At 52.2% G+C, this 12,162-nt stretch overlaps 1 protein-coding gene across 2 annotated transcripts in view; it reads right to left on the bottom strand.

The window, feature by feature from the left end:
* The window catches only part of Cpne2 (copine 2), a 38,942-nt gene extending 27,251 nt beyond the window's left edge, over window positions 1–11,691 (bottom strand). The window contains exon 1 of one of the 2 annotated variants that reach the window (XM_031340911.1): window positions 11,489–11,691. The gene's annotated coding sequence lies outside the window, so the exon portion shown is untranslated. The remainder of the gene's footprint in view (window positions 1–11,488) is intronic. The other variant, XM_031340912.1, reaches the window with a different exon arrangement.
* Between the last annotated feature and the right edge of the window lie 471 nt (window positions 11,692–12,162).

The following is a 12,162-nucleotide window of genomic DNA, read 5'->3' as shown; positions in this document are numbered from 1 at the left end:
CCACGAACACACTTTCTCTCCCTCTCTCCCTCCCTCCTTCTCTCTCAAATGGACAAAGGCCCAAGCTCACATGACCACTCTGAGGATACATCTTCATGGCAGCCACCAGCTTGTCCACATGCCCAAAATCTTGCCTATGTTACTGTGCTAGCATCCCACCACTAACCAGCTGAGGGCAAGGCCATGAGGGCCTGGTCCAGGGAAGCCCAAGACAACTCCACCTGGGTCAGCTCCAGCCCCAGCTGAAGAAAAACAGACCTTATGAATGGTGGGCGGGGAAGTGAACTCCTCCCAACCAGGGGCAGGGCTCTCATCTCCAACTCACCCTCTGGCAGGAAGCTTCTGGATCCCCGAAATGGGGAGCACATGGTGTCTGAGGTTGGAACAGGCAGGGATCGGAGTGGCCTTTGGTGCCAGCCCGGCAGCAAGGCAGGGATTCTGGACCCTGAGGCCTGACGCAATGGAAAAAGAAACCACAGCCTGGTTGCGCCAGCCCCCTCCCCTCCCTCAGTAGAAGGCAGCAAGGTGTCATTAAGGAGGGGGTTGGGTCTGTGAGCGCATTGGGCAAGATGGAAAGCTCCAGGACAGCACCATCTGCAGGTAATTTGGGGTTTGGGGCTGGAGGAGGGGGTGCAGGCAGCGAGGGCCTCTCCCAAGGATGATAGGACTCTTGGCACAGGTGTGGGCACAGGCCCCTGAGAAAGAGTGTGGAGTTAGGGATGCAAACCCAAGTAGGCCCATTTCTAGATGAGCTAACTGAGGCAAACAGAAGGGAGGACTTGGAGATGTCCTGTCACTGGTCACACACTCATTCAACAAACATTCCTTATATATCCTAGGGTTGCAGTAAGAAGGCTTAAGAGCAGGTAGAGGTGGCACAGCACTCAGGAAGCAGGAGCAAGAAGGTCATGAGTTCAAGTGCAGACTGGGCTATATACAGTGAGACCCTGTCTAAAACATATAGAAGGTTAGCTCCCACTGTGGCCATACCCACCCAGACCAGGCATCCTGCCCTTGATAGAAGGGTGGATTCTGGCGACATCAGAACTAAACTACACATCCAGAATATTGTGGTTCTGGCCAGGACTCTAGTCATTCATGACCAATGACTCCCTGCTTTCCCCCCCCCCCCCCACACACACCCATATCCCATGGGGCAGCCTCTTCCTACTCCTGGCTGAAGCCAGCATCAGCCTCCTGCTTCCACGTTCCCCTGCCATAGCCAGGCAAGCTGTGAGATCTTTTCCGCAGCAATGCCTAACTCAGTAGCTCTCCCCTGCCCAGCCAGAGGGACAATAATCGTGTAAGTTGAGTGCTACCACAGAATCTTCTAATGTGATGCTGCTGGATCACAAGTCCCTGCATCACCCCAGGCTGAGAGAGCCAAGCTGAGCTGATCCCTCCCGTGCCATTCTCCCAAGTTCTCAGCCAAGCTTCACTGGTTTCCAGGCTGATTTCAAGTATGCCCCCTTCTGCCTGCACTGAGCCTTTAGCATGTGTGGTTCCATTTGCCAAAGCAAATACTTTTCTTCTCTTGAAGGGTCCCTGTTGTCAGCATTCTCAGACATCTTTGACAATCACTTAAGCCAATGTGACCACCACACCATTTCTTTTTTTTTTTTTTAAGATTTATTTTATTTATTTTATGTGTATGAGTACACTGTAGCTGTACAGTTGGCTATGAGCCATCATGTGTGTGGCTGCTGGGAATTGAACTCAGGACCTCTGCCAGCCCCACTCGCTCCGGCCCACTTGCTCCGGTGTAATTCACTGTAGCTGTCTTCAGACGCACCAGAAGAGGGCGTCAGATCTCATTACGGGTGGTCATGAGCCACCATGTGGTTGCTGGGATCTGAACTCAGGACCTTTGGGAGAGCAGTCAGTGCTCTTACCCACTGAGCCACCTTGCCAGCCCACCACACCATTTCTTAATCACTGTAACCTACAGCTCTTTTACACATTCCTCCATAAGCTTCAGTAATGTGAGTTCTCGAAGGAGGCCCCAGCACTGACTCCCACCCTCCCAGCACCAGTGCAGATCTGTATATTGCAAACACCCCACAAGCACAGTAAATGCACCAGAGCCAGGGACCCAGTAGCAGGCTGCTCATCTGCATCATTCAAAAGCTAAAGCCACTTCTTCAGCCTTGGATCTCAGAACCATCTGAAAGATCAGAAAGAGAGGAGGATCGTACTGAACAGTGGAGGGCCAAGGAGGATTAAGGGATAGATGGAGCCCAGGCCCATTGACTCTGTGCATAGGAGCTTCATGTGGGTGAGGGGACTCTGCAGATGAGCCAGATGCAAGGATCCCAACTTTGAGGTGGCAGTTACAGGAGATGCCAAGTGAAGCAGGCTCAGGAAACAATGGGTTGCAGGGGACTCAGAGAGAGACAAGAGTGGAAGGTGGGCAAGGAGAGATCTAAAGGGGTCTAGCAGCAGCTGCTCAGGCTCAAGATTCTCAGCTGTGACCACTCTAGGGGACTGTGGGACTGCCATTAAGCACTCCTAGTAGGAAGCCATAGGTACTGTCAAAACAGCATGCCCAAGGCTGAGATAGATATAGAGATGGCTGAGTGGGGAAAGGACTTACCACACAAGCATGGGGACCGGAGTTTGAATCCCCAGAACCATATAAAGGCAGGTGTGGCAGTGTGTGACTATAAGCCCAGTGCTTCTGTGGTGAGATGGTAGCCAGAGACTGGAGACTCTCCGGAAGCTTGAAGGCCAGCTAGCCTGGTGTACACAGCAAAAAACAACAGAGAGACCATGCCTCCAGCAAGGTAGAAGGGAAAGACACCTGAGCTTGTCCTCTGACCTCCGCATTTAGAAGATTAAAAAAAAAAATGTTTTCAATGCAAACTCTAAGGAGTGAAGCTGCAAAGCCTTGTTAGTCATACAGACATTGGGTCCTCTGGCCAGTTTCAAGTAGCAATTAAATGCACAGACCCTGGACGTAGTATCCTGCCCGTGAATCTCTGGTTCTGCCGTTTCTCGGCATATTACTCCAGGCATATTACTTACTTAATCTCTCTCGTTCAGTTTTACCCTCTGCAATAAAGACGGCAACAAGGTATGTTCCTGGGTTGCATGGAGGATTAAGATAAAGCACCTTTGCTATTACAGTGTTTCTTAATCTCTTGGGGTGGAGCGAGCAGACCAAAAACCAGGTGACGTGTAGCCAAACGAAAAGAGCAAAGGACTAAAACTGGTTGAGTCACATGGTTCTCTGTTACTCTTTTCTGCTGTGGGCACAATGCACCATGTCAGTTAGGCCAAGGGTGGAAGATGGGGCCAGGGAGTTGATAAGAGACTGGCACATTTGGTGATAGTCCTGGAGGTTTCTCTGGCTTTGACACCCTAAGGGTGACAGAAGCCACAGGAGCTGGTGGGCACCACCTTATAAGGACTGTAGCTCTTAGCTTGGGGCTTTCTTGCTCCAAGCATGGCTCCCAGAAAGCACCAGAAATGTACCATCTGGCCCCACCCCAACCTGCTCCATCAGAAGCCCTAGGGAGGCACCTAACAACCCATGTATGAACAAGCCCTGTAGGCAAGGCGGGGGAGGCCAAGTACACACAAACCACGGGTTTGGCAGGCAGGTGCGGATTCTAACACACTCCCTAGAGTGATCTTGAAGCTGCCCACCTGCAGCCATGATGAGAGTAAGGAGGCAGGCACCTGAGGCTGGGACAAAGCCTTGGGGATGGCGATAGGTTGGCCTGCACACGGCCTAGTTAAGCAGACATGACACTTTGGCGTCTGTACAAGCCTTGCCATGCCTGGTTTAGATAGTCATTTTCTGCTAACTAGAACCCTCAACTAACTGGTCAGTCACTCCTTGCCTGCTGGCCCCTAGGGCTGCCAAGTCCTCAACGTTCTCTGGAGGCTAGGGATGGGTCTCGAGGGCATTGACATCCCGCTGACCAGATGTCATCCTAGATGACAAGGCCCAGGAACTCAGAGGGCAAGCACATCCTCAGGACTCTCCAGAGAAATGGAGATGATAGTATGTCTGCATCTGGGTAGGAAGAGGCTAATTTTAAGGAATTGGTTCATCGGACCCCTACGGGGGTAAGCCTGAAGTTTGGAGGACAGCATGGGCTGGAAAAGAAAAGGGTTTTTTCTATATTGTGTTCCTATGGGCCATAGACCTCATCTTTAAGGAAGCTCAGTCTCTGGCCATCTATCAACTGGATGGGGCCCATGCATGGGAGATTATCAGCTTTGCCCAAAGCCCGATTTAAATGTTAATCGCATCTTAAACATGCCTTCACAGAAACATCTAGACTGGTATTTGGCTAAACAACTGGTCCCTATAGGCCAGCCAAGTTCACAAAGACAGTAAGCCATCCAAGCAACCTTGAGCTTTGAAGAGCAGGAAATGGGGTACTGACTTCTCAAGTGTAGGAGCTGCAGGATATCCCTGCCTGTCAGCTGGAAGGGCAGGGGAATGTGAACATAGCCACCCCAACAGAGACAAATGTGAGATAAAGGAGAGTCACTACAAGGCCCAATCCCATTCAAAGTGCACAGTAAGCTTTACCTTCCAGACACCCCTGCTCAAGGCCCTGTGACCATGTGACCACATCCACTGTCAGCGAAGGTTGGATGACAGCCCAAATGGTTCCTGCCTTCTGGCTCCCAGGCTGATAACTGCTCTTGATATCACTCTCTGGGTCTCAGAAAGGATCCACCTTCTAGACTGATGGGACCTTGTTCTCTCTTTCTCTCCTCCTCCCTCCCTCTTCCCCCTCATGTGTGTATGTGTGTGTGTGCTCGTGTGCGCACGCATGCACGCGCATGTGTACAGGTGCACACATACATATATACACACAGGCAAGAGGATGACCTCAGATGTCATTCCTTGGGGTTGCTTACTGGCCTGGAACTTGATTGTTGAGCCCCAGGGATGGATTCACCTGTTTTTCCAGCTAGGGTTCTAGGAACTGAACTTGGGTTCTGGCACTCACATGCAAGCACTGTATTGCCTGTAGAACCATCTCCCCAGCTCCTGCCTCTGCTTTCTTCCCCATGGAAATGCCAGGACACACTGAAAGCTCTGTCTCACAATGGTAAAGTCTCTTGGAGGCTCCCTATTCCTCCCAGGACTGAGTTCCCTTGGCAAGGCTCCCATGGTCCCTTCCCTCACCCTCACGCCTCTGGCTAAGTTCTTCACTATATGAGGTTCCAATAATACTTTTTTGTGAATCCTTAATTTTGCACTGGCCATTCCAGCTGCCTGGAACACACTTTCTCTTTCTCCACCTGATTCCATTTACTCCCCCCATTCAGCTCAGTAGAACTAAGTGCGATATCACCACGTACCAGGCCCATCACGATCCTTACAACGGTCAAAACTGTAGAAAGCTGGCACGCCCAGTGTTGCCAAGAATGTGGAGTGGCCAGAACTCTTACAGTTTTCCAGAGGCAGTGGGATTTGGTGCAAACCATTCAGGAGAAACATTTGGCAGGGCCTGCAAGCTAGTGCCCGACACAAACATTCACCAAAGGACACAGGGGAGGATGCTCACAGAGGCACTGTCTGAGTTGCTACTCTGATCCAAGATCAGGAATTGGTGTGTCAGCGTGAAGGAGGATACAATCGCCCTACTGGACTCCTTACGTGAGGTTAGGTGAGGACAAAAGAGACCTCAGCTGTTGAAAGCGGTGACAATGGTGACAGGCAGCATGAAGCTGATGAGAAGGGACACCAGGGGGAGGGCTGCCTGTTCCCATTCCTGGACCCAGCTCTGTTATCCCAGATGCACAGCTCTGTCTTGGTATCCTATGTTGGATACCAATTCTTTTTGAATTGATGGAGATTGGACTGAGGGCCCTATGCACTGTAACACCAAGCCCCACACTCAGCCATTTTGATTTTGAGACAGGGTCTTGCTATATAAACCATGCTGACTGTGTACTCACAATACAATATTTAAGCAGGGGCAGGTTCGGGGGTTGGGGGAACGACACAAAACCCCACAGACCCCTCCACAAAGCCCTTGCTACTTTCCTGGTCACTGAGGAGAACCAGTCCAATATCACTAATTTAAAAACATTGGCTTGAATAGAAAGATGGAGCCCCATATCATTTTCTTCTCTGTTTGGAAGTTTTGAGGTAGATCCTGGTATATAGACAAGGCTGGCTGCAAACTTTCAGCAATCCTCTCACTCCAGCCTCTTGAGTGCTGGCTGGAATATAGGCATGCGCCACCACACCCAGCCTCTTATTTCTGTTATTCCCAACACTGACACGTACAGGATGGAGCTAAGCAAGTGAGAGGACACAGTTGGAAGAGGGAAAAGGAGTCTAGGATCACAGATCCACAATGTTCCTGGGCCTGGGAATTCTTGGACTTTTAAAAATTATTTCTTTTATGTATATGTGTGGTTTGCCTTCATGTATATTTATGCACCATGTGTTCATGTCTGGTGTCCACAGAGGCTAGATAAGGGTATCAGATCCCCTAGAACCAGAATTATGGATGGTTGTGAGCTACTGGGAACTGAACCCAGGTTCTCTGCAAGAGCAACAAGTGCTCTTAACTGCTGAGACATCTCTCTAGCCCTGTGGGTTGTTGGGGTTTTGTTTGTTTGTTTGTTTTGTTTTTGTTTTTGTTTTTTTAGACTTTAGATGTTTTAACCCTGATATGTAGACCAGGCTGGTCTGGAACTCCAGAGATCCACCCTGCCTCTACCTCTTGAAAGCTAGGATCAAGGATATATACTACCATACCTAGCTGAATTCTGGGATTTTGGAATAACTAGTTCTTAGACTCTCTGAGCTGAAAGAATGCACCCTGTCTCACCCTCCAGCCATAGAAAGACCCTGACCTCAATCCTACCACTTCAACATCCCTGCTTGTTAGGGAAGGAGGGATTCAGAGTCAAGATTCCTACTCCCAGGGCCCTTTCTGTGCATTGTGATGGCTGTGTGGCTCCTGCCAAGTGGCATGCAGCCCTGGGAGCAGGCTGGCACTTACTCTGGACAAGGTGATGGGGCTGTGGAGCTCTGCACACAAACCACTTTCTACTACAGCTATGGCACTGGGTACTGTGCTTAAAAGACACCACACTCTGCCAGGCAATCAGGCCATTATAGGGATAAATATAGATGTAGACAGCTAGGCGAGGAGGCTGTGGCAGGGGTTGGCTCCGATGCTCTCCTGGGACCCTCAGTTTCTGCCAGGCCGTACTGGGAAGGATGCTGACTAACACCCACCCAGATTCTGGTTCCATGTGCAGCTCAGCCACCTAGGGTCTTCCCAGTGCTACTACAGGGGCTGGCCAAGGGATCCAGCAGGTAGCCGGTCCTGTGAGGTCCTTCGCTTACCACTCCCTCCTCCTTTCTAGGTCTCTGCACTTCATCTGCAAAGTAGGCTTGGGTACCATGCCTCTTTCCTGCCTCCATGGAAGCTGAGGGATGGACACAGAGTTCTCTGTACTGCTGAGTGCTCTGAGCACTTAGGGGACCTCAGGAGTGAGTCCGGCCAGAGTGAGGCCCCTAACTAATGGAGAGTTGAGTGTTTGGTGACCATGTGGTTTTACTCAGAGATTGGGCTCAACCTTTGGTCCACGATGGCGCTCACACCCACCAGGGGAGTGCCCTGGGGCAACTAGGCACTGCCTCATTATGTGAAAATCTTTCCTCTGTATCTGTTTCTCTGACTGTGAAGTAAGGCATGGTCAAGCCTCCTTCAAGACTTGGGGGTGTGGCAAACGATGCCCCTTTGCACTTCCTAAGCATTGCAGCCCAGGGACAGAGTTGACCACAGTTACACCACTAACTAACCTAACAGTCCCTAACCTAGATGGCCTGCTTGGAACACACCTGCTAAGTAGCTAAGCAGCTTTTAGGTTGTCCCATTTCTGAGATGAAGAAACTGAGGTCAGGGGCTGAAGCTACAGTTCAGTGGTAGAGCAGCTGACTGAGCGTGGTTGAAGTTGAGTTCTACCCCAGCACACACATGGTCAATTAGCCAATCAATTATAGGAAGGAAGGAAGGGAGGAAGGAAGGAAGGAGTTGATGAACGGAGGTCAGAAGGATTAAGAAACATCTAGGTTAAGTGGGAAATGGATGACACTCCCCAGCATTTCTCAGTCCTCTGGTGAGCAGGCAATGGCAGCAGGTAGTAACAGTGACTACCCACAGTCCCCAGCTTTTTGTGCCAGGAAATCCTTGCCCTGTTCTGACACACACCTTTCCACACCCCTTCCTGGCACCCAGTTTCCCTCCAGGGACTCAGGATGGCAAGCTCATAGTCCTTCCAGGTTGTCACCTAACCCTCAGGACCTCATTTGGGATGAAGGATAGAATCCCACTCCTCGCCCAGCATTTACTGGCTACCTTTTATGTTCCAGGTTCTGTTCGAGTATGAAACCACAGCCTGTTCAGAGGAGCCGAGGCCCACTGGAGGAAGAGGGAGGTAAGGAGCCGATGTACAGACAAATAAATGAGATCACTTCAGACTGACAAACACTCTGGGAAAAACATAAGTAAGATAAAGGGATGCGGATATGCCTCCTCCTCCCTCTTGTCTCTTCCTCTCAGATTCCAGGGGACAAAGATGCTGCTGCCGGTGATAAGTAGACAGTACTCTAACACACTAACCAGTAGTTTCTCTAATCTCCGTGGGAACCAGATTCAGGGGACAAATAAGAGCAAAGGACACAGAAGGCACCTTTGGCCATGGCTCAGTCTTTAAGCATTGTCTCTCCTGGACAGCAAGGGATGGACCATGATTGGATGGTCACCATCCCCAGCTTGCCTAGAGGGCAGGGTAACCAAGCCTCCTGCTTCTACAGAGACCACACAGACCTTTCTGATGTCATGTACTTCGAAGCGAGATGGCTGGCTGGATTCTAGAGGTGTTCCCTTCCTACTTCTGCAGCCCCAGCCTGTCTGGCAGGGCTAGGGGAGGGCAGAAGAGGGGAAGACAAGGATATCTAGGAAGTCTCAGTCAAGATGCTCTCTCTCCTGACAGGAGTGCAATTACTAGAGAGTGCTTTTTTTGGTCTTCTGTTCAAGCCTCAGAGTCCAGTGAGGTCAGCCCCAGGTGGGGGTGACGGGACACCTACACAGGATGCACCACCTCAAATGCGTTCTTTACACTTTGGGCTGAGTAGAACAAACCTTCCTATCCTGGCCTCTCTGTCCCTCGAACGGCCCAGAAGTATCAATATCTGGATTCCAGGACTCATCTCCTAAGGGCCCCAAAAAAATATTCCAGAAGGAATGTTGAATGCAGTCATTTGAATCAAGTGCACTAATATTCCTAGGAACAATGGGATGACAGCTGTTCCCAATTGCCTCCCCCACCAGTCACAGCGCTGACTGACTATGACACAAGCCCTTTGTCATCTAAACGGATCCTCATAACTACCTTTAAGGAAACACACAATTACCTGGAATAAGAAGGGGACAGAGAGTGCACACCTCACTATTATACAGATAAACTGAGGCCTCTTCTTCACGTGGTCCCCTCAGATTTTTAATTCTCACAGCATTGGGGAAAGGCTTGAAAGGCGATCACAGACCCTCATGAAGAGCTCCCCATGTGTAAGAATACCTGCCCCGTGTGCTGACCCTAGCCTCTGTAAATGGGCTGGTATTGCAGTCTGCTTTCATTTCACAGATGGAAAATCACCCAGAGCCAAAGGGTGTGTGTGTGTGTGTGTGTGTGTGTGTGTGTGTGTGTGTGTGAAGGCATGAAGGCAGGAAGCAATAGAGAACTCAAGCATCCACAGCCTTTGTTCCTGGTTTTTCCATGCAGAAATGCATCTGATGAACTCTCCCATTCCAGGGACTCATCATCATCTAAGGACAGCCCCAGAGTTCACTGGGCCTCCTGCCAGGGTGGCAATAAACTCAGCGCTTTAGTGTTTGTGCCTGGTCAGTGTCCAGGAGGCCCTAGAGATGACCCTACTTTGTAGAAACTGGAAAGACAGAGTTGAGACCACCATCCCACTTCTGGTCACAAAAACGTGTTCAAGGCCAGGTCTCTTGCAACTCCCATATTGGGGCTGTCCACGGGCCACTAGAAATGACAACCTGGTCTCTCACAACTCCCAGGCCACTAGAAATGACAACCCAACCAAAATGCCTCCCTTCCTGTGGGAGAAAGTCTCTCATTCAATTCAAAAGGCAGTATTCTTGACCTCACAAGAGGAGCTGCAGTCAGGTGACCAGAGATCAGAGAACATGGGACCAGGAGCCAGGAGGCACCTCTGGCCCTGACTACAGTCCTTAAGCATCAGAGACCTTAGATTGTCTCTCCCGGACAGCAGCTTCCCTGCCCAGAAGGCAGGATGACCAGGCCCTCCCACTTTGACGAGCCCACTCAAGTCCCTTCTGAGCCCATGGTAAGGGCGCTATCTATATTCTGGAAGAATGTGGCTACTGCCTCAGCTGTCTGGAAGAAAGAAGAGGGGTGGGGGGAATCTCCCCAGGCAGGAAGGCAGGACCCTAACCCTGGACTAGGGACTTCTCAGCAGGAAACCTGCCTGGCAACAATGCTTCCAAGCACAGATGCCTCCAGGGGCAGTAGAATACCCCTTCCCATCTCTGAGAGGGGCAGTAGAATACCCCTTCCCATCTGTGCGTGAGAGCTCCACACCCTATGTGATGGAGGTCTATGGTCAGACAAAACAAAGGGCATCTGGGCTAATCCTCAAAGGCCTTTACCCTTGCCCCTTCACCCAGGATACTTATAGGGCAGGAAGAATCAAGAGTAAAAGGCGGACCCTTTGAATGGCCACCCAGCTCTGGACTGTTATTGCACCTGTGATCTTGGGCACAGCCAGCCTCCTTTTGAGGTAGCCCCTTATCCAAAGACTAGCCAGCCATACCAAAGACAGGATTCGGAAGGGGAGGGGAAGAGAAGGAAAGAGGAACCTTAGTCTCCTTTATTTTTTTCCCAGGAGCACCGCTGCGGGGATAGGAAAAAAAAGAAGGGCTCCTCGCTTCCTCCTCCACCCCTTGAAACACAGGTGCCAGACAGCTTTTGCGCAAAAACTAGTTTGCAAACACACTCCGACTTCTGGAATGCCGCCCAGCACTATTCCCCATCTCTTGCCCTCCGTTGGAGCAGGGAGTCAGCACTAGGGCTGATACTGAGCAGGGCCAAGTCCGGGTCAGGGTGGGGTCAAAGGGCGCGCTCGCCTCCAAGCAGTTGTGCTGGCGACTGGGATCGCCAGCTCTCGGTCGCCCTCCAGACACCTAACAGTGGAAGAGGGTTCGCCCAGATAGCTAGCCAGTGTCCCCGAAGCCGCCCATCCTTCAACACCCCCCCGCAGACGGGCGCCCCCGCGTGGCCGGGTGAGAGCTGAGTACCCCCCCCCACACACACACACCCAAGGCGTCCTGCGGGGGGCGGCGGCCGGGGACTTCGGAGTCCCTCCAGCTGAACCCGCTCCCCTCCAAACCCCAGGCCGAACTTGGGCGCTCGCAGTGTCCGGCCCGCCCTCGCCGCGGACCCCACTCACCGCGCTTCCCGCAGCCTCAGCGTGCTCCGGGCATCCCGGGCATCCCCGCGCGCTGTGCTGTCGGCCGGGCGGCGGCGCGGGACAGGTTCAGGGCGCTACCCGCGCGGCCGTACCCACTCGTGCGCTCGCCCGGGCTGGGGCTGGCCCTCCTCGGGCCCCGGCTGCGGCGCGGGCTCCTCCCTCCAGTCGAGGGAGGATGTGGGCGGGAAGCGGGCGCGAGGCGGGCGCTTCCTGGAGGGGCGGCTCTCCGGGCTGCACGGGAGCCTGTCCCGCTCCCGGCTGGTTGCCCGTGAGGACCTGGACGCAGCAGGCTGCCACTCCGCGCGACGCCGCGGATTCGCACTCAGCGCCCGGGCCCACTGCTCTGGGCGTCAGGCACCGCCGAGCTCCGCGCTTTGCGCTCCGGTTCAAGACGCGGGGACCCTGGGGTGCGATCTCCTGGCCCGCTAGACTCGGGGCGCCGCCCGGGGCTTTCACCCCAAAGCGCGCCGGGCTCAGCACGGAGCCCTCGGGGAGACGCCCAGGACTTGCTTCCGAGCTGTTGGAACAGCACAAGAACTGCAGTGTTTCCTTCTTTATTTTATTATTATATATTTTTTTATTTCTTTCAATAGCGTTTTCTTGCCGCCTGAGACTGGAAAGATGACACATATCCCCGTGACAAAGACGACAAG

This window comes from Mastomys coucha, unplaced genomic scaffold (genome assembly GCF_008632895.1).
Source record: "Mastomys coucha isolate ucsf_1 unplaced genomic scaffold, UCSF_Mcou_1 pScaffold22, whole genome shotgun sequence".
Taxonomy (NCBI): Eukaryota; Metazoa; Chordata; class Mammalia; order Rodentia; family Muridae; genus Mastomys; species Mastomys coucha.
The sequence above is the reverse complement of the archived record's forward strand: the minus strand, read 5'-3'. Positions and strand labels throughout refer to the sequence as shown.